This window comes from Tachypleus tridentatus, chromosome 6 (genome assembly GCF_004210375.1).
Source record: "Tachypleus tridentatus isolate NWPU-2018 chromosome 6, ASM421037v1, whole genome shotgun sequence".
In the NCBI taxonomy this organism is placed as follows: Eukaryota; Metazoa; Arthropoda; class Merostomata; order Xiphosura; family Limulidae; genus Tachypleus; species Tachypleus tridentatus.
Genome location: NC_134830.1, coordinates 99,476,682 through 99,502,768, shown reverse-complemented (window position 1 = coordinate 99,502,768; position 26,087 = coordinate 99,476,682). Strand labels below are relative to the sequence as shown.

Sequence of the window (26,087 nt, the reverse complement as noted above, 5' to 3'; positions counted from 1 at the left end):
TTGACATGAACTCTCTAGTTCTGATGTAATGGGGGAGAATCAGAACCAAAAGACAGTCTTTTCATAGATGAAGCACCTCACATCTGTAATATGACTGCATATTTGCACAAACAGCCTTAACATATCTTGTTTTAATTGATTATTGCAAAAGACAACTATTAAATGTATGACAAACTCATTTGCACACCAAGCACCTTATAATTTATCATTTCATTGAATTGTTTCAAATGTTATACTATTATTTGTAATATAAAGTGTGTATATGCACAATGAGTATCTAACCATTTAATGATTCTAAATTTTGTAGCATGGGTCACCCATATTGCACATTCAATGAGTTATTCTTTAATCTTAATAAATTGTAACAAAAACTTTATTCTCTAACACTGAATAATTTAACTGTTGTAAATAAAATATGCATTATCAGTAATATTAGTAATTCAATCTTCTGATTTTATATTTTCATTATTAGTTCATCTTATTAACAAGTATTAGAATGTCAATTTGTGGTAACACATTAGCTTCTTGAGGTTTTTATTATTAGTTCAATTACTTGTTAACAAATTTTCTAAACTGGTTAGTAAATCATAAAGCAGATACCTCATAATCTGTTTATTCCAAACAAAAATTTGAATCTTTAATATTTTATGATGTAATGAGGAATAAATTTATTAAATTACTCATGACTATCTTCTGATTCAAAAATTCTTCAACAAATGTTAAAGTTATTTGTGTTAACTGAAAAGAAAAATGCATCTCAATTACAGTAAAACAAATGTTATGACAAATATAGTAACAACTTAGTTTGGATACAAATTTGTTGTTGTGTTTAAAAACAAAGTTATGTCACATACAGGCTCCAAAGTCTGACGATCTATAGATCTTCGGAAACATAATGGCTGCATAGATAATATTTGCTGCACGAGCAGCTTGGTTTTTAGTGGGATGAGCAAGAAGAGCATCCTGAAACCATGATAAACAAATACACATCAGTTAACCACATAATAAATGTTTGATGCAGGTACGTTATTAAACAATATGTTATTATTATGACAATCAAGTCCTAAAACTTCTTATATTTGAGAATTAATGCTGGTACTTTTTTAATTTTATAATAGCCTGTATGAAAGTAATGATCCAATAAGCAGAGATTTTATCTACAAAAAATCATATCCTAACAATGTTTTGGTCAGAAGTTTCTAGACTAGTTTTGGACAATGATCAATGTGTAAAATAACATTGTTCACGAAGTATCCAAAGTAACCTTGCACAATGTAAGGATAACAATATACCTATTCACAGCAAATGATATATAAAATAGCCTTTCATATCTTCTATATTAAACACAAAGTAAAAAAAAAATAGCCTTATTTTAGCAGGAAATTCAAGTTGAATTGTAACAATATAAAAAAATTCACAAAATAAGGAGTGTTCAACATGACCATGAGAGAAGTCAGGATACAATTTTTTGTCAACATATTCTGATTATAACTATCATTCTTTCAAAAATAATTACTTTTAACAAAATTCCATGAAATATTCATTACAATATTAAAATTTTCTTCACATAATTAGTTATGCCTACTTACTATGCCATAAAAATTACTGTTCACCATCAAAGGAGACCTGCCACGAAGATAAACATATTCCTCCCACCAATCAGAAACCTGATTAGATGGATAAAAAAAAAGTTTTAAAGTTCACTTACATAAAATAATAAACAGTAAATGGTAACCTTCTATTTATTCATTAACAAAACTATAATAAATTAATTATTTAAAAAATTTTTGTTAGTTGGTTGTTTTTTAAGTACAATAACTACTCAATGTGCCTATTGTGTTGGGCCCACAATGAGTATTAAAACCCAGTTTTTTTAATTATAATTTCTTCTGTCTTACTGCTGAACCACTGGGAAGCTTAAAGTTTTAACAACTATTTCAGTAGGCTTTGTACTCAATAAAAAATGTAATTCAGCATATGGTCCTTAGTCACTTAGGTCATGTTCCTTAAATATACAGAAGAAATGTGATTAGTATGTAGACAGATGAAAACAAAAGTTTAAAATAAATCAATTACATTACAAACAAACCATTTTATCTATAAACTTCAGAAAACAAGACATACATAGTTCTTTACTGTTCTTGCTGGTAGATTTAGTAAATATTTAAATTTTTTCAATTATTATATTTGGAAAACCTGCCTTATAGCACAATGAAATCTGTCTGATTTGTAGTTAAGTGGAAAAGTGAGACAAAAGGAGACAAAAAATGTACTTATTGGTTAAACCAATAAGCTTATGAAGCTTACAACTAGTAATGTGCAATTATCAAATTTAAGTGATTAAATACAGTTTTTAAAAAATAGCATGATGAAACTTTATCTATTTCCTTTGCATACTAAGTAATTTACAAGTGGAATTTTAAAATATTCTGTACTGTTAAAATATCTGGCAGCTTTCCTGTTACATGAAAATCATTTTAATTTACAATCATGTAACAATTACAAATTCATGGTTTTATTACAAATAAATTAAAATGCACCTTATCACAAGCATTCCCAACAACAACAAAAAACCACCATACCACTAGAAACATATAAATGATCTGTTTATGAGTTTGCCATGCTATTAATTGTTGAAATGATAATAAATTTTTGAAAAGTGAATTACAATAAAAATACTACTAAAGTACTTTCATGACAATAACTTCCTCACAAACAAAATATCAAAATGACATCATAGTATTTACTTCTACGTTCTTTGACGTAAACAGCAGATTTACATCTGTGAATAGACACTTTTCTTTATCAATATTAGTTTATACTACATATGTTTAATAAAATGTATCTCTACTCTAAAAGTTACAAATATTAGTTACCTTTCTTGAGAAAAGGCAGTAGTATATCAAAAAATCAGCAATTTATTTTCATTATCATATCTGCGTGGCAGACAGTTAAAACAGGAGATTCAGAACTGACAAGGGCAAAACAGCAAAGGAAAAACTCAAGTCTTAAGCACAAAAAACAAACACAAAACTCATTTTCACACAAATTATTCTTTCTCACATAGCATAGAATGTCTTCTCAGTAATAGTACTAACTCAAGATATAAAGATTCTGTTAATAAGATCACAAAAAAGACACACAAGCATCACAACTAAAAATACATTCCCAATATCTATATATTTATTAAATTATTGCCCAACATGTTTAAATATATCTTTTATAATTTTCTGATATGATACTATATATGTATTCACATTAATTGTCTGCATGTGTATATGTTTATGAAAGTAACACAATAGTTACATTAACCAAAAACCTAAAAGATAAAGCCTATAGCACAACAACATATCCTTACAAAAAATAAAACCTTTTAGTGAAATAGACAAAAAAAGAAAAATTACCACATACAGAAAAGACAAAACACAACTGACGGACAACACTAATGTGGGAATGATAAAATGTACAGGGGTAGGAAAAATGTTTACAGAACTAGTGCCCACATAATAAAAGCATTAAATGCTATAAGATTTACACCTGTTCAAAGATTGATGCAAAAATAAACTTAGAACTAAAATGCATTAGCAACAGATACGTGATGTTCAAGCCAACAATGTTCCAGTCATCTACAACCATCATTTACCATTTACAGTCAGTGATCAGGGTGTGACAAGAATCCAGCAGAGTTGAATACGAGCATGAAAGTGTGCTAAGAAAAATTCATGGATGTCATTACCTATACATGGAAAACATTTTACTCATAAAAAAAAAAATAGCTGGTAGTTATTTCCACTAACACTAAAATGCTTATACAAAAACAATGCTGACCCCTATTCAGATTTTTTTTTCAACAGTAATCTTAAAGCCATTAAAAACTTACATGAAAATTAATGATCAAATAAAAATACTTTCCAGTAGGACTTTCTTTACTTTATTACATGGAAATTTCTCAATGTATTTTAAAGCTATTGATTACACAACACACTTCTTACTTTTTAACAACCATGACAAGCAACAACATAGATATTTAAAAACAATCTGTTTAACTCACATAGTTTGTAGACCACCAAGACTTGAGCCATAAGTAACGTTGAAGCTTTGGTCCAATAGTATTCTTAAACTCATCTGCAAGTTTCTCCATTCTAACATACTGCTGGTTGTTACATAAGGGATGAATCGAGACCAAGTACTATATATAGAAATAGGATTAAAAATTAACATTAGTCTTCAGTTATATATGTATAATGTCAAACAAATATGGCAAAACATGAGAATACAGAAGTTGAAAAAAATTAAGGTAACATTCACATCTGTACTTAAGGCAAACAATTACTGCTTCTAACTATAACCTTTGAATTCAGTTGCTGCTTGAAACAGGTTACCAAGCCTTTAAAATTTTGCACTTGTAGGGTATGAAATATTTTTTTTAGGTTATATATACACAGTTGAATAACCAAACAATCATAAATTACTATATAAATACCACAAAATTACATTTTAATTTATCAAGCTTAGTAACTAAGATGTATTTAGGTTAAAAAAAAAAATGAAATTTCAAGTAGACTAAAGCCAAAACCTACCTCTTTGAAATTTTGGTTTGAAAAAATAATGTAGCCTTTAACAGGTTAAAATGACTGAGAAAACCACTAGGGGACATTTTAAGCTGTCAGTTGGTTTTCATATGTCATATATTGAAATTAGTGTATATAAGGGGCTATTTCAAAATGGAAAGAGGTGAACATTGATACATGTTTGATTCAGTACTTATGTTACATCTCAGCAAAATAAAATGATATGAGCTCCTTATTTTATATTCTAGTTTGTCAATACTAACAATTTAAGTTACTACTTCATACAAAACTCTAGACTTAGTATTTTTACATCACACATACATCTAATTTGAACCAATGCTGCATTTAATATACCATGCAACTCACAGAAATAAATATTTAGGAGTATTCTTTTAATATTTACTTTTAAATCAACTAATGTGTAATACTAAGATTTGAATTATAAACTACAGTTTGATACCAAATCTTATCGACACATATTCATAAAATAGTGGTTCAATAAAATTTCAAATGCAACTCAACAAACAAGATTGCATGGCATTTGAGCCATGACCCATTGAAATGGGTTAATTAGAAAGAACTTTGATATGTACATGCTTGTAATACTGTATCTCAGTACTGGGAGACATGACAAGATTCATACTACTAATTGACACAGTATGACTACCAGTACTTTTATCAACTTTATACTAATCTGGCACTACCTGATTAGTTGGATAACCGCTAATCACAATATAAACTATCAAGACATAATTGTATTCTGGTGCAATTCATTATCACATGGTGGAAGACTGACACTTTCACTGTATTTTTCTTTGGTAACCTTTTTCCTTTCCACTTCCATAACTATTTCCAAAACTGAAGTTATCACTTTTGTTCCAATTATAAATACACAAACATAAGTGTAATACTAACCCTTTTCATAGTATCATCTAGTGAGGGAAGAGGTAAGCAGGGAAGAGAGTACTGGTAACTGAACAAAAGTGGTTTCTTCCCTTCCAAGAGCTTCACAAACAGCTGTAACAAAGATTACATTAAATGAATCAAATTAAATATTTTTGATGATCCTAAATGTTTCATCCACTTTCTTGAATATTCATCTAAACTAACATGTTTCCAAAATGATCCTGAATTTTTTTATTTTTACATAAAAGAGATCAAGCAATTTTTATGAGCACTTCTAAATATATGTTAACTTTCACATGGTAAAAGAGTCAGGCTGACTAGTACATTACCAAATATCTTTAGAAACTACACATTAAATAATTGATTTAAATTATTAAATGTCATCAATGAAACAGAGAACACGTATTATTCAAACTTAATACAAACTAAATTGTCTCCATTTGAAATTTTTAACAAACTTTTAATTCTTTTCCTATACACAAAATACACATCTATTGTTTTTAAAAAAAACTTCTACATTTTTTAAAGATTTATAAATTTTGAATAATGCATTAAATTTGTAAGTAATTAAAAGAAAAACATAAGTTGGCATGAGCCTTGATGGCATTCAAACCTCACATTATCCTAACTGAGCATTATACTAATGAATTCAAATATTAAATTCATCTTCATTTTTTATTTTTATAACATACCAGCCATGTCCTAGACTTTGAGGACATTCCTGTTCCTCCCCTCAACTCATATATCCAGCCTTTGTACATGAACAATATCTTGAGGGCATATCGTAACAGCAGGATCAAACAAGTCCACACAAATATACTGTACAGTCCACAGGTGAGAAGATAAGCAACTAATGGAGCTAAACGTTCACTGAAAACAGAACATAATTACAGACCTTAAGAACTATGATAAGCTATAGGATTAAATTTATATGTTGGTAAATGTCTGCATATTAGAAAACATGATTAAAGAAGCCATAGTAGTTTATAAATATTGCTAGCCAAAACTAAATATTTAAAAATGTGAGCGTACATATGAAGATTAACTGGAAAAGTTAGTTCACTCCATACAATTAAAAAAAAACAACTCTGTTTGTTGAATTTCATGCAAAGCTACTCTAGTCATCCTTCCTTTTGAAGCAACAAACCAGAGATAAGGCAACTAGTTAACACCATTCACCACAAATTTTTGAGCAACTCTTTACAAAAAAATAGATGGATTAACCATTACATTTTTAATGTCCCCACAACTGAAAGAATGAGCTTGTCTGGTTATGTGTTTTAATTTCAGAAGTTCGACATTGCAAATCAAGCACTCTAAACAACCACCAGACCAGGCCCTAGAAAAAAAAAAACAACTTGAACACAGTAGCAAAAATAAAATAAAACAGTTTAATAAACAAAGAGAATAAAACATACAAAGGTAAACTGTTAAATGGTATCTCAACATATTTTTTGTCAAGTAAGCAAAAAAAAATATGTCAAGTTATGCTTTTAAGTTATTTTTATTGTGCTATTAGCTTCACCATCAGTAAATAAACAAACAAAATTTTGTTGGACTAAACTTTTTCATGGTATCATCTAATAAGGGAAGAAGCAGGTGAGAGTACTGGTAACGTAACAACGATTTTTTTCCCTTCCAAATATCAATTGATTGCACTTCAGATATTTCAGTAATTTGTTTATTTAAAGAACCATACAATTTAATAAACTCTAAAAGTAACTTCTAAAAAGTTTAGTAATAAAGATTCTCACTGGTAGTTAAACTTGGTTTTACTGATTAGTATTTTGAAAAGAATTAGGTTGTAGACCTGTTGTTTTTACATTGGTTTCAATAAGAGGTAATTGCAGTTGCACCCTTGAAGTTAACATTTTAAAGTAATGTTAAGAAAAACAGTTTCAATTCACACAAATGTTTCTAAATAATTGATTTGTGAGTCCAGATCATAAAAAAATATCAATAAACATAACCAAAAAGGTCAAGCACCCGATATAATAACTTTCACACATGCTATCTCGAAGCAACAGAAATTATCATATTGAGAGAACACCAGATGCTGAAAAATAACCATTCAATATGTAACTATTGCTCTGTTGTTATTAATGGTAACTGTGAAAAAGAATGTAGCTCTTTACAAAATTCAGGTGAATAAATGAGATAAGAAGAATTTACATGCTTCCATCAACAACATTACCATATAAATCAGTTAGAAGGATTCTGCTGGCATAATCAGTTTTGTTTTTAGCTTCTGGTAGACTTAGCTAAATGACAAAAACAGAGCCAAGAATTAACAGCATATGAAAAAGCTTAAACAAGTTTCCTTTCACAGCATTTAGCCTATGTAATGTACCAACTAATTTGAAGCAGTTGATGAAACTTGCATAATTTCCAGATGTGTTTATGTAGTACACATTAACATCTTAGTGATTAGTCACACATATCAGTCTTCAGATGAGAATAACAATGTGAGATTTTACTGCTCAAAACAAACAGGTTTGAAATTGAAGAAAGCAAAATGTCCTCTCAGATCTTCCTAAAATGAAAGCAATGGCAAATTTGTATAAATAACAAAGTTATAATTTTTCTCTACTGAAAATGTATCTCCAATAGGTATTTCCCTCCTCTCGCAAGATTAGCTATTCCTGTCTGGTATTGCCCTCTATATGTGAACCTTTTATTACACATCCCACAAGCCTTCTTTATTTCTCTATTTAAATCAACTAATTACAATGTATCTTTCATGTAAATCATGTATCACTTCTACACCAATAGGAGCAAAGTAAACTGTTTAAATGGTGTCAACATATTCTTATTCAAGTAAGTGAAAAAATATGTCAAGTTATGCTTGTTAGTTATTTTTATTGTGCCATTAAAAGTACAAGGGACCAGTATATTAGCTGTGAGAGTTTTGTTCAACCACCTACTGAGACCATCTACAATGGAAGAAGAACTGGTAATGGAAGCATCCAAGGAAATTCAAGCAAAGTTCTATTGATTGTGCATTGTCCACTGAAGGCAATGCACGTATGCATAGGGAGGTAACATAGAAGATCACATCCCTAAAAATGATGGAACCTCACATATAGAAAGTGAGGGAGTAAACAGGGCGTGGCAAACTCCATAGAATGGAGTAAAAGTGTAGAAGTAAGAGCTTAAGATAACAAACAAGATAATACAAAGGGTAAGAAGGGAGGGGATATTCCCACCAAATCCCTCAGGAATTGTATGAAGAGCCTCAGATGGGAGATGAATAACAAAAAGGTATGCAAAAGAGATGTAAGGGTGCAATGAAGACAGTAACACTTGGTATGGGTAAGATTAACAGTGTACTGTGGGCTTATCCCCAAACAGGTAATACCAAACCCAGAAGTTGAATTTAAATGTGGACAGTCAGTCCTATGACATGCAAGAAACCCATGGAGAATGAGGCATACTATCATCATCACACAACTGAGAGGAAGATAAAGATGAGTTGAGAAGTATAGTAATACTATAACAAAAGATGTGAATCATAAGAGATAGAAGCAAGAGACAAAACTTCATGTCTGATAATTGAAGTCCAAAAAAACCATGGAAGGCACAGCAAATTTGGGAGGTGTAAACAGACAATCAAAGTCCTCATTACCCTGTCCCACATGTTCAAGAGGAAGTGGGGCAAGTTCTGGAGATAAAGGTGGATCCATGTAACATTCATTCTCCATATAAATAAAGGCTAACAAATCTCCCACCAAGTCACCAGCACCTGAAGCCTATGTTAAAGTACCCATTGAACATCAGAAATCTGAAGTGGCAAAATTCACTTAGGAATTTATATCATAGCAATTGAGAAAAGTGTTGAAGTAAAAATAAACACGATCAGAATAAATATAAGTGCATCAGATTTCTGTCAAATTTCTTAAGTATATTAAATTGAAAACACTAAAGAGTGAATACCAGTGAAGCAACAAGAAAATAGATCTGAGAAAGACAGTTAAAGGACTATAATCTAGGTTGAGTGCTATTTGTTCTTCAACAATGCCAGTCTTAAAAATATTTTTTGTTTGGTGTAATCCTAAGCTGATTTAAAATGTGGGTAGGAAAATGTGTGTGTATTTCTTATAGCAAAGCCACACTGGATTATCTGCCAAGTCCACCAAGGGCAATGGAACCCCTGATTTTAGCATTGTAAATCCATAGATTTACTGCTGTACCAGCAGAAGACAAGACAGGAAGGTAGGTAAATTTTTTTTCTTTCCAAATTTCTTTACAAAACTAATTTTGAAAATACTATTTCTGTGATCACCTGAAACATGACATTAAACAAAATGGTTTCACATAAAACAAATGTGACACTTTTAACCAACAAGTAGTTGAAAGGATGTCAGCATGTAACAAGTATTTTTCAAATTATCTCCCAATACAAACTTGCTGATTGATATTGGTCTCAATCAATCAAACTGAATCGACTGTTGCCAACAATTTTATTATTTGACTTGCCATTTCATCTTGTCTGCCAAGTATATCTACAAGTAATTTTCTCCACGTGGGTAAGTTTTAAATTAAAATGAATTTGTTTCTGGTCCTATAACCATGTGGAGGCAAAGAAAAGAATCACATCAGCAACAAGTCCACTACAATCTAAAATCCAACCATCTGGCAGAAGTAGGAAAGAGGATCATACTGTCTTTACCTCAAATTAATGAGACTGGAGGGAATCTAGTACATCTAGACTCATGAATGGGGCACACATGAATATGATAAACTGACAGATCAATCTGAAAACCCAACAACCAATAGCAAAAAAATCCCTACTTAACATAAACCATCTCCTTCAAAAGTGAAATTAACCAGAACCACAAAAAGTGCTTTAACATCCTCAAAATAAGAAACATAAGGAAATTGGACGAAACATAAAATACCTGAGAAGTAATGTAAGAAAATCACTTATTAGTCCTAGCTGATTCTACAGGACAGGTAGGGAAAATACTGCAAAATCTGGTGTTGTAAAAAGGCTATCAAATGTTCATCAGACTGGACAGGTTCAGCTTGTTGAGGAGGATTAGTGGTTTACCCATATAATGATTAAACTCACAATGTAATTGCAGAGAAATGCAACATGTCTCACCTACTAGTATCATGTAAAAATAGTGCTAAATGTATAGAATAATAACAATAATTAAAAAATCCCACTTCAGCTATTAAGCTATTAAAATCACAATTCACATAAAGAGAATTAAAAAAAACAACATCTAAAAACAGGTGCTGCCAAACAAGAAGTGGCACAACTAACTACAGGGAAGCAAATCACGAGTGGGTAGCACTCTATTAGCAGAGGGTTGATGCATGATGATTTGTATGAGAAATGCACTAGAATCAGTCAATTACAACTGTGGGGGTAGATAGTATTTATGGCATGCCTACAAAAAATGTTTGCATAAAAAGGGCAACAATGGACGAGAATAGCTATTTACGTGAGTAAATGTAAATATATAAAGCCTAATAAATAACATTTTCAAAGCTGGAAAAACTACCAAATAGCTGATCACCAAATCTGAAAAAATGCAATATTTTTGCTAGAAAGTATAATTTACGAAAAGGTATGATAATGCCAATAATATTTCTTGTAATGTTATTATTTTGTATGTTTCTGGTAATTTTATATCACTAATGCAATATCTAAATCAGTGATACAAAGAAACATTTAACCTTCAGAAAAATTTTGAAAATCAGTTGTGACAACAATGTTTACATCACATTTCTCAAAGAGAGTAAACTGTATATTTCAAATAAACAGGAAGTAAAGAAAAAAGGATCTGATATAAAAATGTATCCCTTGTCTATTATAAATCACTACTGAGAAAATCCTTCATTCAAAACCTAAGTCCATGAGCTAAAGCATGAAGAAACCATTGTCTGTTTTATTATCACACCTTTCATTTAAAAACTGAAAGTTATAAAGATAAATGTGGAAAACTATATGCTGTCATATTGTTCTCATCATACTGGACAATAAGCCTTATAGCTTTTTCTTGTTACAGATACAAGGGAATTTATTCCATTAAGTATTTTTCCAAAAATTAAAAACACCATTTCAGGTAGATTATTATTCATTACATTTCAGTGTTATATGATGATTAGTGGTACTGAATGAGTCACTCATACCTGTTAAATATAGTGTAAATTATTATGTGCAAATTTAAACTGTTAATTGTTGGTATTTACATTAATTATTACTGGAAAAAAAATATTAACTGAACTCTGTAACTGATGTAAAATTAAAATAAATTTCATCACATACACACATATTCAAAGCTTGCTGAGATAATACTTAAATATTGAGTTTTATTCTGTTTTTAAAAAAAACTCAAATCTTAGTTTTCAAATCACAATGTTAAGATTTACTTACCCTGGAATCCACAACTCAAGATGGCGAATTGCTCCATAAGAGAGATCAATTCCAGCAAAATATAATGTTGTAATAATGACACTAAAGACAAATAGGCTTCTGAGTGATCCTGGATATACCCCATTGTGAATATTGTTCTAAAATAAAGTTATAAAGTTCACAAGAACATTATTAAAAATCAGTTTCATAATAATGTGTGCATGATTTTTCCCCCCAGAATGCTTTGTTAATTACCTAAATTACAACATGAATAAAAAATTTGAAAAGAACAGAATTACTATTCTTTCAAAAAACAAACATTTTTCATCTTATGTTAAAACTTTTCTTTTTTTACCAATTTATGCATATATCTACTTCCTTTAATCACATAAACTTTTGTTTTTAATTAAAAGTTAAGGATCAATGTAATTGCACACAAATTACCTTCCAAATGAAGTCTACATATTTTGCTGAAAAATCAGAACAAACAAGTAGCATTACAAAGCTCTTTATTTTACATGGTAATATCAAAGATGAATTGAAAAATCCTATGAAATGCTAAACATACTTCTGCTTTACCTCTTCTTTTTTTTTAATATAACTTCTTTCTTTGGACTCTTTATATGTGTTGCACAATTATATATGCTAATTATTTAAGCAAGTAACATTATAGTACAAACTTTTTTCTAAATGGTTACTCATCATGCTTGAACCAATTCATAATTAATTTGGTTTGACTTAAAAGTATGATGTTTAAGAACTATTGATGTCATAGAGTTGACAGACATCTAAGGGTTCACAGAACTCACATTTTTATGTGTTGACTTTCACTAACTCATATATGCATTAAACAGGTTACTAAATCAGTCTTATATTACAGAATAAAATAAGTGATATGTTTAGAATCAGATAAAAAAAATCCTCACATACAATATATTCAGTGCTGCAAATATTCCAAGATTTTATGATTTTGTAGCCACTACTTTCCTCATTCCAAAACACAACACATGAAACTGAGAAACAATAAGGCCCCTAATTTACACCTTTATAAAAACAGGTTTAATAAAACTGTCATTTATTGCTAAGTTAGGATACTCGCTTTTCTCAGATGACTTCAAAGAAATGACACATTTGGGGATTGTAATAAGCTATGGTAGGATGGGCTAACCAGTAGATACAGCAATGTTATCCAAGGACAGACCCAATTCATCCAACTGTGCCTGGATATGAAGCCAAAAAAACTAATTGCAGATCATTTGTTCTGAAAAAGCATGGCCCACTGAGAAAGAAAAACACATCACCAGATGAGATACTGCAGTCAGGATTAAAGTTTTGAAACACACAGTAAAGACAGTTGTAAACAGTAGAGGTGTAGAGAAGGTTCATGAAACTGTGTACAAGCTCTGGACTGGATAAGTGCAGAAAGCCCAGGTGCAGAGCCAAATTCCCTGATGATAAACAAGTAACAGTATCTTTAAAGCTGTGGTCCTGGCAGAGCCATAGACTAGAGACCCATATTCTAGTTTCCATCAAATAAGAGCACAATATATCTTTAGTATAGAACATTGATCTGCTCCGTAAGTGATGGAAGTGAGGACACGGAAAAGAGGCATGTTCAGTGCTCTTCTATGTTTAACTCGTAGATGCTTGACATGTGGTATAAAGGTCAGCTTACAGTCAAAGATAAGCTCCAACAACTTTGTCTCAGGGACCTCGGGAAACACAACTTCACTGACACAGAGTTTGGGATCAGGGTTAATACACCACTGAGGGTAAAAGCGTATGCACACAGTTTTAGAAAAAGAAAAGTTAAAACTGTTTCCTGGGGTCACTTTTAATAAATGATTGAGAGCAATCTGTAGCTGACCCTCAATATACCACATGTTTGACAACTGACATGAGATGTGAAAGTCGTCAACATGGAACCCGTTTGTAACAGTAAGAGGGTGTTGTTCAGTGATGACACTAATCTTTACACTGAAAATTGTGACACTCAAAACACAACCCTGAAGGACTCCAAGTTCCTGTAGAAAAGAATGAGTAAGTGTCGAACCCACACAAACTTGGAATCACCTGTCCATTAAAAAATTTTTGATAAAAATGGGCAAATGACCATGTAACATAGTAGTATCATAAGCCTTCTCAAAGTCAAAGAATGTTAATATAAGATGTCATTTGAGAAAGACTTCTCTTATTGACTTTTCAAGTCAAATCAGGTGGTCCATGGTGGAGAGCTGTCGTTGAAACCCACACTGGGTGGGCAAGAGGAGGTTGTTTGATTAGAGCAACCAAACAAGATGAGCATTAACCATCCTCTCTAAGATCTTACAGAGACAGCTCATAAAAGCAATTGGACAGTAGTTTGAAGGAATCTTGAGATCCTTCCCAGGCTTAAAGAAAGGTAGAACAATAGCCTGGCACCAGGCATCAGGAAGAACATTCTCCTGTCAGATCCGGTTAAAAACAATCAGAACAAAAACGAAAAGCAGGAGATAGATGGTGCAGCATTTCATAGAGTACATCATCAGGTACAACCAATGTACAGCCAAACCAATAAAGGGACAGTTTGAGTTCCACCAGTGTAAAGGGACGATTAAAGTCATAAAGACAATCAGCTCGAAAGGAAAGAGGTGATCATTCTGTCCAAGTATTGATGGATAAGAAGGTGGAGGAAGAAGCAGAAGAGCTGGATACCCGGCAAAAGCTTTCACCTGGAGTATCGGTAATGCTCTGGGTATCAGCTATTTCCTGGCCATCAGAGAGCAAGACTGAGAGAGGGACAGAATTATATTGCCCAGTAACCTTTTGAATCTTGTCCCATATGACTTTAGAACTGGTGGTAGAAGATATTCTGGTTGTGAGCTTAATCCAAGACTCCTTCTGGCTTTGAGGTCTTACCCACCAAGCATGTGCATGGCCCTGCTGGAAAGCGATGCAGTTTGAGAGTGTGGGATACCTACAAAAAGTATCCCAGACCTGTTTTTGAGCCTTCTATGCCATGTGGCTGACAGGATTCCACCACGGACATGAATATCATGGTAAACGTGTCAAGGTTTTAGGAATACATTGAGCAGCTGCTTATATAATACAGTCAGTTACTGCTGCCACACAGTCATCTATTAATGGCTTTAAGACGATGGCAGAATCAATTTCTGTGAGAGCACTGAAAAAGGGCCAGTTTGCATGATCCAGCTTCCACCAGCCCATGAAGGTTGGGTGGCATCGATCACAGCCAGTCTCTCTCAAAATTATTGTCAACCCTCAATGAAAAATGGGAGAATAGTGAAGGGGAGCAAATTGAGAGATCAATAGCAGTAAAAAACTGACTAGGTGCATGAAAATAAGTGAAAGAACCAGTATAGAAAAGAAAAAGGTTGTGATCAGAGAGCATATGCTCTTCATAGCAACCTCTCCTTTCAATATCAGCACTTTCCCAAAGGGGATGATGACCATTAAAGTCCCCCAGGACTAAAAAGGGAGATGGCAACTGTTCAATGAGAACATCAAGGTCTGATTCATCAACAGGTAGAGAGAACAAACAATGATGGTACAACCCGAGGAAACACGAATGGCTACAGCCTCCAAGGGTGTGTTGAGTGGCAAAGACAGGATGGACACATGCTAATCAACCAGCAGTGCCACCCCTCTATGCACTCATCCAATGCACAACCTGTCATTTCTGTACAAAGAAAACCGCTGAAAGTTGACTGTATCGGCAGATTTCAGAAATGTTTCCTGTAAGGAAAGACATACAGGATGGTAAGAAGCAATCAGTTCTTTGATGCATCCAGATTAGAATGTAAACCTCAACACTTCCATTGTATCAAGGTGGCCATTTTTATTTATATGTAGGCAAATTGGGTGAAGAATCCTTCTGTTTATGACCATGTCTTTTTCTTTACTATCTTTATTTGAGGGAGTTCTATCAACCTCCATGGATCCAGGCCTGGGTCAATTGGGCAGGTCTTTGCTGTTGGAAGAGGATTCCAGTGAATGAGGACATAAACGAATGATCATTTTGCATCTTGGGGTGGGAAAAGAAGATGTATCCGAGGATATGCCTATACCCGGAACTGAAGGAAGTGGATCTTGGGATTCATTGGAACGTACGTAAGGGACAGATATGAGTGTTGAAGTTGATTCATCAACTTTTGTAACCATGGAGGTCGAAAGACTTTTCATTAGTTTTGAGAATGATTCTTTTGGAGACACAGAGAGATCCATCTGCACTCCCACTGTAGTAGTGGAATGAAGTGCAGCAGCATACATCCAAGATGAAGTGATGGACAGCAACTTTCGAGCCTCAGGATAAGTAATGTTATGTATTGTTTTCAAATGCTGTACCTCTTTTTCCTCTTTGAGTGACTGAACTGCTGACGCTGGAAACATTGGAGAGGGTTTGGAATGTACGGCCGTATCCTGCAATTAAGATAACCTGCCTTAATGGTGGCAGGTGGATGTGGTGTTGTAAATGTCAGAATAAGGATACTGGTCAGCATCATAATTCCATCTTTCAAATCCCTCTCAACAATAACTCCTCGTGATAAATTCAAAGTAGCATGAGGTGTAACCTCAATAGATATATCCCCAATTGCCTTTGAATGCATGAAGAGTTCACTGTGTTTACATGTGGAGGTTTCCACCAATATATCACCAAAGTGAAGCATCTGACTGATTTTGGAGATCCAGCAAGTCCTTCTAGTCCCTTCTGAATGAAAAAGGGAGACATTTGCCCTAAAGGTTTGTCTGAAAGAGAATGTAATATAAGAAAATGAGTTACAGGTGTTACAGATATTGAAGATTACTGCTCAGTATCTTCAAGAAATGGTCATTTACCTTTAGACTGTTTTTTCACAACTTTATTTAAGTTTGTATTTGGAGGACCCGTAATAAAAAAAAAGAATGTTTTAGTGCCCACTAACCTCACCCACCATGAAGCCCTACAAGGGGACGCATTGCAATACTAAACAAGGACACTGCAGAAACGCCAAGGTTTCGTGAGCATTATACCCAAACATCAACATCAGATACAGTGTCCACAACACCTGTTGTGAACATCCAACATTAGTATTTGGTTAGCCCTAGCCCAAGTGGACCAGCTGATTGACCTAGGGGAGTCACCCCAAGGCTGCCCGTCTACAAGAATTCAAGGCCAAAGTGGTGTGATAGGGTTGGACTCCTCAACCACCAGGATCCTCTCCTCCCCTTCATGGGTCACCACACATGTCAAACATGTGGGTGGATGTTTAGATCCCACAGGAAGTAAGCTGAAATAACAGAACTTTCCCTGGGAGGTCCCCTCACCACGTACAGGAATCCACACTGAGGGGCTGAAGGGTTAAATATTTAGATATTATTTTGAAAGCACACTAAACACTCTCAAGGGTTAATACTAAAATATTAATGTTTTCTTTTTTCTTTGCAGCTCAGCTTTGGCCACAGGACAGGTAGAATATTTGGCACCTGTCCTGTGAAAGTAGGTTTTCTTGAAGTTCTCCAGTTTTCCCCCCACATCTAATTCACTGGCTCATGTGGATTTTACATCCCAGCCACCAAGTGGTCACATTAGTGGGCCCTTTGGATTGATAGTTCAACTGAACACTACCAACTCACTTCTTCTAATCTTCCAACTATCCCATCAACAGCACTGACCTTGACCCTTGCCTTGTCAACTCTGTCTGAACAATTGATGATTCTTGTGACAAATATTCATCAGATCCTTCAATTAATAAACACTAAAAACCACACACATTCTAATCATTAAATCACTTTAAGTTGCTATAATGCTTCTGTGTGCAGGGAGAAGGGGGATAATTCTATCCCTGAACACCCCAGTTTGGGAAAGTGAAAAACCTTTCCTCAAAAACTAAATACATGCCATGGTGGTTATTGTTGTATCAAGATCCACTTCAGTAACAATAAACACATCACTACTGACACTATATGCAGAAACAACATCCACTTTAGTAACTAACCTATCAGTATCAGCATCACAATGTAAAATATTAACAGTCACTTCAGTGACAACAAACATGTCAGTGCAAACAACACAACATAAAGAAATAACATTCACAGCAATAAGAAAAACATGAGTAGCATAAATGCAAAAGAGTTAGAAAACCTTCTTCCCATGAGTTGAATACAGGTGTGGCATGAATGACATAATTTGCTGTGTATATATGTGAGCTGTTCAAAGTTATCGCTTACTTCCATCACAGCATTCCTCAATTTCCACATCTCCATGGGTAGACAAATGGAATGATTTTAGTAAAGGCAAGGATAGTCTACAAAAGCATGACAGAAATCAGAATCATAGAAAATGCACAGCTACAAAAATTAATATAAAACACAAGATGAAATGGCAAAGTATATTAGCAGCAAAGAAGACAGAAGGTGAGTAGGAAAGCAATCGAAGTGACTTTTCATGCTACTATGTATTTGATAAAGCAAAGTTTGGCACACACAGGCACTGACACTCATAAAAAAACTTTATGAAATTGTTGAAGCTGGTATCAAAGCACAACCTCCCAATTGAATACACATCTTTCCTCACATAATAATAAATACTGCAATTAGATCTCTCAGAATGAAATCATGGAAATCATAGCTCATAATGTACTTCTTAATGTAAAGGAAGCTGTTAACAACAATTGTTTTTTAACCATCGTTTGTAATGAAGTTTCTAACTCTGCATACTGGGAGCAAATAAGCTTGGGTGTGAGATATGTCAATGATACTTAAATGTATATGACAAATGGATGACATTCTGTTTTCAGTAATGAGACAGCTGAAAACATTACAAACACAAACAAGACCTTTTTCTGTATGGATTAGATATTAATCAAGCTTGTTCACAGTTATTACCAGTATAATAAAAGTTCGAAAAGTAGAGTAGCAATATGAATTTTAATTGAAAACTCCAAAATGCATCTTCAGCTACTTCACTGGTCATGAACTAAACTTGATACCCCAAAACACTGCAAATTCACATTTGTACTTAGTGAAATCACAGGAAGTTCTGCAACAGATGGTCACACATATTAAATATTCCCTTCTTAAAACGGTATCATACAATGGATAATGCCATTTTACAATCTCAGTGTACAACACACTGGGTTTTACAAAGTGATGCTGTGATGTCATTCACATGACAGAAGCATGGCTTCTCGTCTGCAGGATGCTAATGATCCTGGCATTGCAACACAGTTTTACAAATGTTTCACCCGCTTCTCATTCTCTAAGCATTGAAAAGACTGCAATGCACAGAAGTGCAAACACTGCACAAATTGGTACACTTTGAAATTTAGCTTCTGCAATCAGTGTTTGCAGTCACTGTTGAATCAGTTTCTGAGAGATATCCGACAGACAATTTGCATAAATTAGCAGTAGTTGAGAAATCTCTATCAAGCAATCTGTAACTGATATTGATGACATTTACAACATTTATCAAGATGGCCTAGTACCGTTAAAATTGAAGGACAGTATGAAATATAAAACTGAACACATACACGTCATCACTTAATATTTTATCCCAGTTCACTAATAATAAATCCTATCTCAAACCCTAAAATTAACTTTGTGAAAATTAGGAACTAAAGATTAATTTCTTTCAATCACAAATGCAAAACAACAAACCTAATTACATAAAATCACTTCTCCAAATGTTTGCTCAATTGAATTCTTGTGACTACATATTTACTACTAGTTAATTATAAAACTGAAACTGCATACCCTCTGGTTAGCTCAATGGCCATTCAAAGCAGAAACTGTTCAGAATTATTTCAAGAAAACTCTCTCTAACTGCACAACTAATCAATGTTTCTAAATTAAAGTCTATAATAATTATTTAATCAGTATACTTATTAGTAACAGCCCTGAATTCATTATACTTCTTATTTACATTATCTACCTGATCAAATGGCTTCAACTATTGCCAATTAAGATGTTTCTACAAATGAAATCCAACTGTAATCTACACAGATACAACCCTGCCATTCCATATAGCATATAGAGAGCATCTCCAACCCCTCTTGAAATTCTCATCCACAATCTAGAACTTAAAAAAAAATTCTATTATTAATGTTCTCATTTCCTTAGTTATCCCACCAATTTCTTTATTTACAATTTTTCAAGCTCCTCCACTACTATGCAATATAAATCTTGGCAATATTGAATATTGGAATTTCTAAGATATATAATGCTTTATGTTCAGAGATGCAAAAATCCACTAACCCAATGTCTGGCAACATCATATTTTGCATTTGGACTAGCTAGCCATATGTACTAATACAAAAACTACTACGTATAACGTTCTCTTTCAAATAATTAAATACATACTGTTACTTGCATTTTTGTAAGATTGGTATCCTATTCATTAATGGAAGGCTGAGGTACAGACATATCCATGAATACAAACCCTATATGATAACATCTCCATTGTACATAATTATCTTATTTTCCCATTAATAATGGTATGCAATAAAGAAGTTAGTACATTTCTTCTACAGGAAGACAACTGCATGAGTATTCTTCCTCTATATAAACAAAGATGATATACAAATTGTACTATAGTCTTTTTCTTGTAAAACCACTCAGCAAGATCAACTGTGAAAAATGAAACTGAATAAATGCATAATGTAAAATTATACACCAATGCAATAAATCTTTTGATATTCATTAAGATCCAAACAGAAAACTTATTATTAATGTATAATGGTTCAACAAATGTTTTGTAATACTATAATAAACATATGAAGTTGAAACACATTGAACAAGAAACATTTAAGTTAGGTTTTATAAAGACACTAAAATGATGCAAGTCTCTGATAACAAGATTTATATTGTAAAATGGACACTACTGTACCTTTGACACATATGCAATGTACAAACAGGTCCATTTACTTTGATTAAAAGATTATTGTTCTATTCAAATTTTCAATGTTACAACTGGTAACAATGCAAAAAAACATTTTGAATACTTTATCTTGAAAAAAAGAGAAAAATGAAAATCCTGTTAAAACTCACCCTGACTCTGTTAATCCGTTTTTTAATTGAACACACACCACTTTGCCAGATGACTCGAAGAACTTCTAAATCGTAATTAATGTTCACCCCTTCATGAGTAATTGTAAAGCTAAAAGCCACAGCTTGATGTGCTTCGGCCATTACTAACCTCTCTTCAACCTATTAGACTGGAAAACTGGGCATGTTAATTATCCTTATTTTTAATATTAGACACATATAGCTGTCAAACATTTAAGCAGTATTTATACTTGTCATAATGTTATCTTAAGTATATCATTGCACATCAATCCCGAGAAAAGTCAAAATTCAACTTTTATTTTACAGGAAATAACTTTCCTCTTAAATCTCTAAAGTGTGAACTTCCATTACTGTCATCAGCACTTCTTTCCAACACATAACCACTTTGTTAAAAAAATAATGCTTCTTTAACTGAAAAATAGCCCATTTTTTTCATAATCAAACTTTTGTCCCCTCATCCTACTGTTTTCAGAATACAGCACAAATAAATCAGAGGCCTTTATCCTACAGATCTCCCAAAATGATGCTATGCTACAACAAAATTACCTTTTACCTTTCTTTTCTCAAAAGAAATTACATTTTAAATATCTTAACGTATTCTTACAAAATAGCTCTTACATTCCTAGAATTATCCTAGCAGCCCTTCCTTGAAACATTTTCCAGTAAGACAGTAACTTTTTGTTTTAGATAAGGACATCAAAATTGCATGTTGTATTTCAAATTTGGCCTAACCAGTAATTTGTAGAGAGCTATTTACCTCTTTTGACTTGCAATCAATTCATCTATAAATATAGTAGTTATTACCAACAACAAATCTCTGCCTCAATGGCTTATGTGACTTATCAACAATTATATCAAAATCCTTTTCTTCAGTTAGGCTTAAAAATGAGGACAACAAAAGATCATTTAGTCCTTCAAGAAAGTCACTGCACACCTATCCTCATGAACAGCAAAAATTAACTCCCCATTTATTTTTCAGGAAAACATAGAATCTCCTCTTAAACTCCTGTAAAGTACTAGCATTTACAACTGCTTATGCCTACTCATTCCATTAAACCAAACACTCTGTTACCAAAATAAAGTTAATCGATTTTCCATCTGCATTAAACATTTGATACAAATTATGATGGAACAACTGCATTAACTGCACTTTATATACTTAAAGTCATTCTGTAACATCTCAACATCAACATAACTAGAAATACCCAAGAATTTAATGGTCAACAGTCTTAAACACTACTAATTATGCCTCTATCAATACAATTAATGTCAACAAGAAAAGTAACTGCCCAAACAGTTTTCCTAAATTGGGAAAAGAAACCATGTTTTTAACATATGAAAATTTGAAAATACTTTGGCATTGACAATGTGAATAAATTACAACCTTTGAAAAGGGCTAGATAGAACTTCTAATCACCAAATATCTCAAACACTATATAGTTCTTATTATTACAATCACAGACTATATGAGAGATTGTACAACCAAGAAAAAAAATTTAATACAAAATCTTTAATTCAGCATGGAAGTACAAATAAGTACAGGTATACTGAACATATAATGTGCAGTACAAACTTCAATGACAAAACCCTCTTTACAAGCATATTTGCTTGGTACCAGAAGGTGCATAAAATATATTGAACGATAACTTATCGCTAACCTCAAGATAATAAGGATTGATCTAAATGAACTTTGAGTCCACTTGACGTTAAACATATATCTTAAAAAATGGTTTATTTAAAGGTAACCAATAACATCTTCATCAAATACATCAACTGCTTTAAACAAACAAAAATATAAAGTACACCTGGTTGATACAAGACCAGTCCATACTACAATACATGCAAGAAAAAATGTACCAAAAGAGTGTACATAAAAATAGATATCTTAAGGTTAGTAATACTTTTTTTTTTTTATATACAAAATAATGTAGCTTAAATGTTGATTTGGTTTTCTTTCTGGAAAGTATCAAAGTACATTTTTTTCTTTCTGCTACTTATAGAGATTTTTATTTATGTTCAGATTTACATTTATAAGGTTTTCATTTAGTTATTATTGATAGGAATAGTGAGAAGCAAAACCGTATGTATATGATAAGTGTGGAACAATTGTTTTTTTGACAGTGGACTAAACTCTAATTTTACAAACACCATGAGAATGAATGTGAAGTTTGCATAGCTTGCTTGTTGCAGAAAATGTTTAAGTCTGCTTTAGGAAGTATTACAGAATCAGTGAAAAAATCAGTTTAGGTTAGGAGCAAGGGTCCCTATGTGAAGAAAGAGAAAAAATAATGAAGTTACTAGGATGTCATTGTGCACAAAAAGATTTCAGGAAATATGTATATATGAGATTAAGATAACTAACTAAAACTGAAACCTGTGTCAGTATCGGGAAAGAAAATATTGTGAAGTTCTGAAACAATGAATTTTCTAATTTGTGTGTTGTATGTAATCTGTTTGTGTGGTTGAACATACAAGAAAACTAATTCAATAATTTATCAGCTGGATGGTGAAGTTCTGGATATTGTAGACAGCACAGATAATTTAGTGAAAGGAGCTAAATACAATGTTTATAACAGAATCTTTGAGGAGTTACTAATTATTAAAAAAAAAACCTTCAGATATAGCAAATGTAGTTTACATTTCAGAATTTTAATGGAACAAGCAGTGCCAAAATTAGCAAACAAGCAAGTGGATTAGTAAGGTCTCTCAAAAAACGTTAAAGATTAGAGAAAGATATTTGGATATTTGACCTAAATTTACACAGGTTCAGAAGTAGTGTTTAGGAAAGCAGTAACTGGCTGTTATAGACTATCAAAAACTGACAAAATTTTTGAGTACTGGAAATCATGCCATAGATTTTAAAAGACACTAGGCTATGAATTGTACTTGAAAGAAATCCTCCATAATTTAAAAGGGGCAAATGCATAACATTAATGTTACATATTCTTCAAAGCTTATATAAGTTTACTGTAGTGAGCAAATTATTTCTATTAGTAGGATAAAAATAAAGTTTGGACTGTATTTATACGAATATTGACTGATTCTAACAAGTTAATTTAATTTTATTAATGCCTGTTTAGGCTTAATTTCAAGTATTGTATTCAGTCTTTGGCTATTTGCCTCAAACAGTACATTTAACTATTAGAAATAACTTGAAAAAGGGCTACTAGGATGATACACCTGTTTTGGCTGAATAATGATATAATTGACAAAACGTGGATGGGCTGCTCAAGTGTGTTCAGGAAATTGATAATATACTACTGTGTCATGATCTTTCTTACTCAGTGGAGAAACAGAATAAGAAAGTAGATATATATATTTTAGCACAGTAGGAGTCATCTTCAGCACAGACAGTTATCTACCTAACAAAGTGCCTGGCCTCTGGATTGTGTTGCTTTCAGATATTGTAGATGCAGTAAATATAGGGGAAGACTTAATAAATATTTAAGTGAATAGGACTTGTTTGCTTTTGGCTTTTTTTTTTTTTTTTTAATTTGGATGAGACAACAGGTTTCCCTAGTCCCATAAATTTTACTTCACAATGAAAAATTTAGGAATTTAAATTCAAATATCAGAAGTAATAGGCTTGAAAACTTTTAAGCATAGAAAACAGACAATACACCTACTATATACTTAGCAGAAAAATAATTTTAAACTCAAAAAATGGTGTGCTTAAAAATGTGGCATAGACCATCAGTTTAGAAATTTTTTTTATGTCTTGAACACCTATGAGGATACAAAAAACTATTTGGTTTGGTTTAGATGTTTTACCTAGTGAAAGTTCTCTTATAAATTTACAAACATTTAATCATGCTGTTTTTTTCTTTCAACTTTTAAGTCTTCATCAAGTTGTACAACACCTTTCTCAGTATCACTCTCTCAACCACTCCTACTTTTAGAATGGAATGTTTTTATTTTCTATTCTTATATTTAAATATGTTATTACTAAAGTTTTTACCTTCTCTAAATAATACATGAAAATAAAAACATAGGATCAACAAGTAACTTAACACTTTACAATTTGTTTTACAAATACAATGTAGCTGTGATAGTATCCAAAAATTTCATTGTATCTAATATGTTTATAACAAGCTTCATTTACTTAAATACTTGGTAATAAAATGCTGCTATATTGACAAATCTAAATATATAACATTTCAATGGCTTTTTGATAAAGCATAACAATGATGTTAAGTTTTTATACTTTCAATTTAATAAAAGTGTTTTGTAGATGATTATGATAACATACTGTTATCTATATTCTTGAAACCTATAACTAATCCACTTACTGAAAATGAAAGTTTATAAGTTGGTTACAATAAATAATACGTAACTATCTGTTACCAACATATTAACCATGTTTGATCTTTAACTGAAACCGGTATTTTGTTTTTACTCAAAGAAATTGCAAATATGTACACACTATGTTCCTTACAATGGGCCCTGAAGTAGATAGGTAGTCATTTCTGGAGAGCCTTGGAACAAATATCACCAAAGCAATAAGAAATAAATCTCTCGAAGTTTTTTTAATATATATACATAGTTCTGATATTCAAACATTACATTCTGATTAACGAAAATGAACAAATGGCTGTCTGGTAGATATTTACATATTTTTATGTCGTAAAATTAAAAAGATATTACTATTAGTACTTATACCAATAACAGTACCAAACTTGTAGTGTACAGTATGTACAAAACATTTTCAACTAAATATAAATGAAATGTGCAAATCTTAATATTCTTTATCATTCTAATTCATTTACTTGCAAACAATTAAACTAACTAAAATGGCAATTACTTCAAATATTTCTAGTACCTATTTGAAATAAAAAAAACAAACCGTGTCACACAAACACTGAACTTACACCTGTTCAACCCGTTTCCAATAACACTAATGAACAACGTTGAGTTACATACATACGCACACATAGATACATATACACACAAGTGCGCTCATATATATGTATGTATGTATGTCAAATCCCCGATGGTCAATGACTTCATAGACCTCCGCTGTTTGTAACTTCACTTAAAATACGAGTGAGCTCCTAATTTATTATTTCATGACACCATTTATATACAGTTTTTGTAAAGACGTTTTAAAGTTTCATTAAAATCAATTAAGTAGACTTTCCAAAATAATGTTTCTTTCCCACAGCTTGTTCCATAAACATTTAAAAACTGAGGTTTATATTTAAAGA

General features: G+C 32.3%; 1 pseudogene across 1 annotated transcript in view; it reads right to left on the bottom strand.

Moving 5' to 3' along the window:
- LOC143253172 (carnitine O-palmitoyltransferase 1, liver isoform-like) overlaps window positions 1-26,087 on the bottom strand; it is a 101,266-nt pseudogene that overhangs the window by 63,158 nt on the left and 12,021 nt on the right. The window contains exons 2-8 of the transcript XR_013029423.1: window positions 20,866-21,032; window positions 11,863-11,999; window positions 6,170-6,347; window positions 5,487-5,588; window positions 4,052-4,189; window positions 1,590-1,667; window positions 855-963 (exon numbers count right to left, since the gene is read on the bottom strand). The product of XR_013029423.1 is annotated as a carnitine O-palmitoyltransferase 1, liver isoform-like (transcript). The remainder of the gene's footprint in view (window positions 1-854; window positions 964-1,589; window positions 1,668-4,051; window positions 4,190-5,486; window positions 5,589-6,169; window positions 6,348-11,862; window positions 12,000-20,865; window positions 21,033-26,087) is intronic.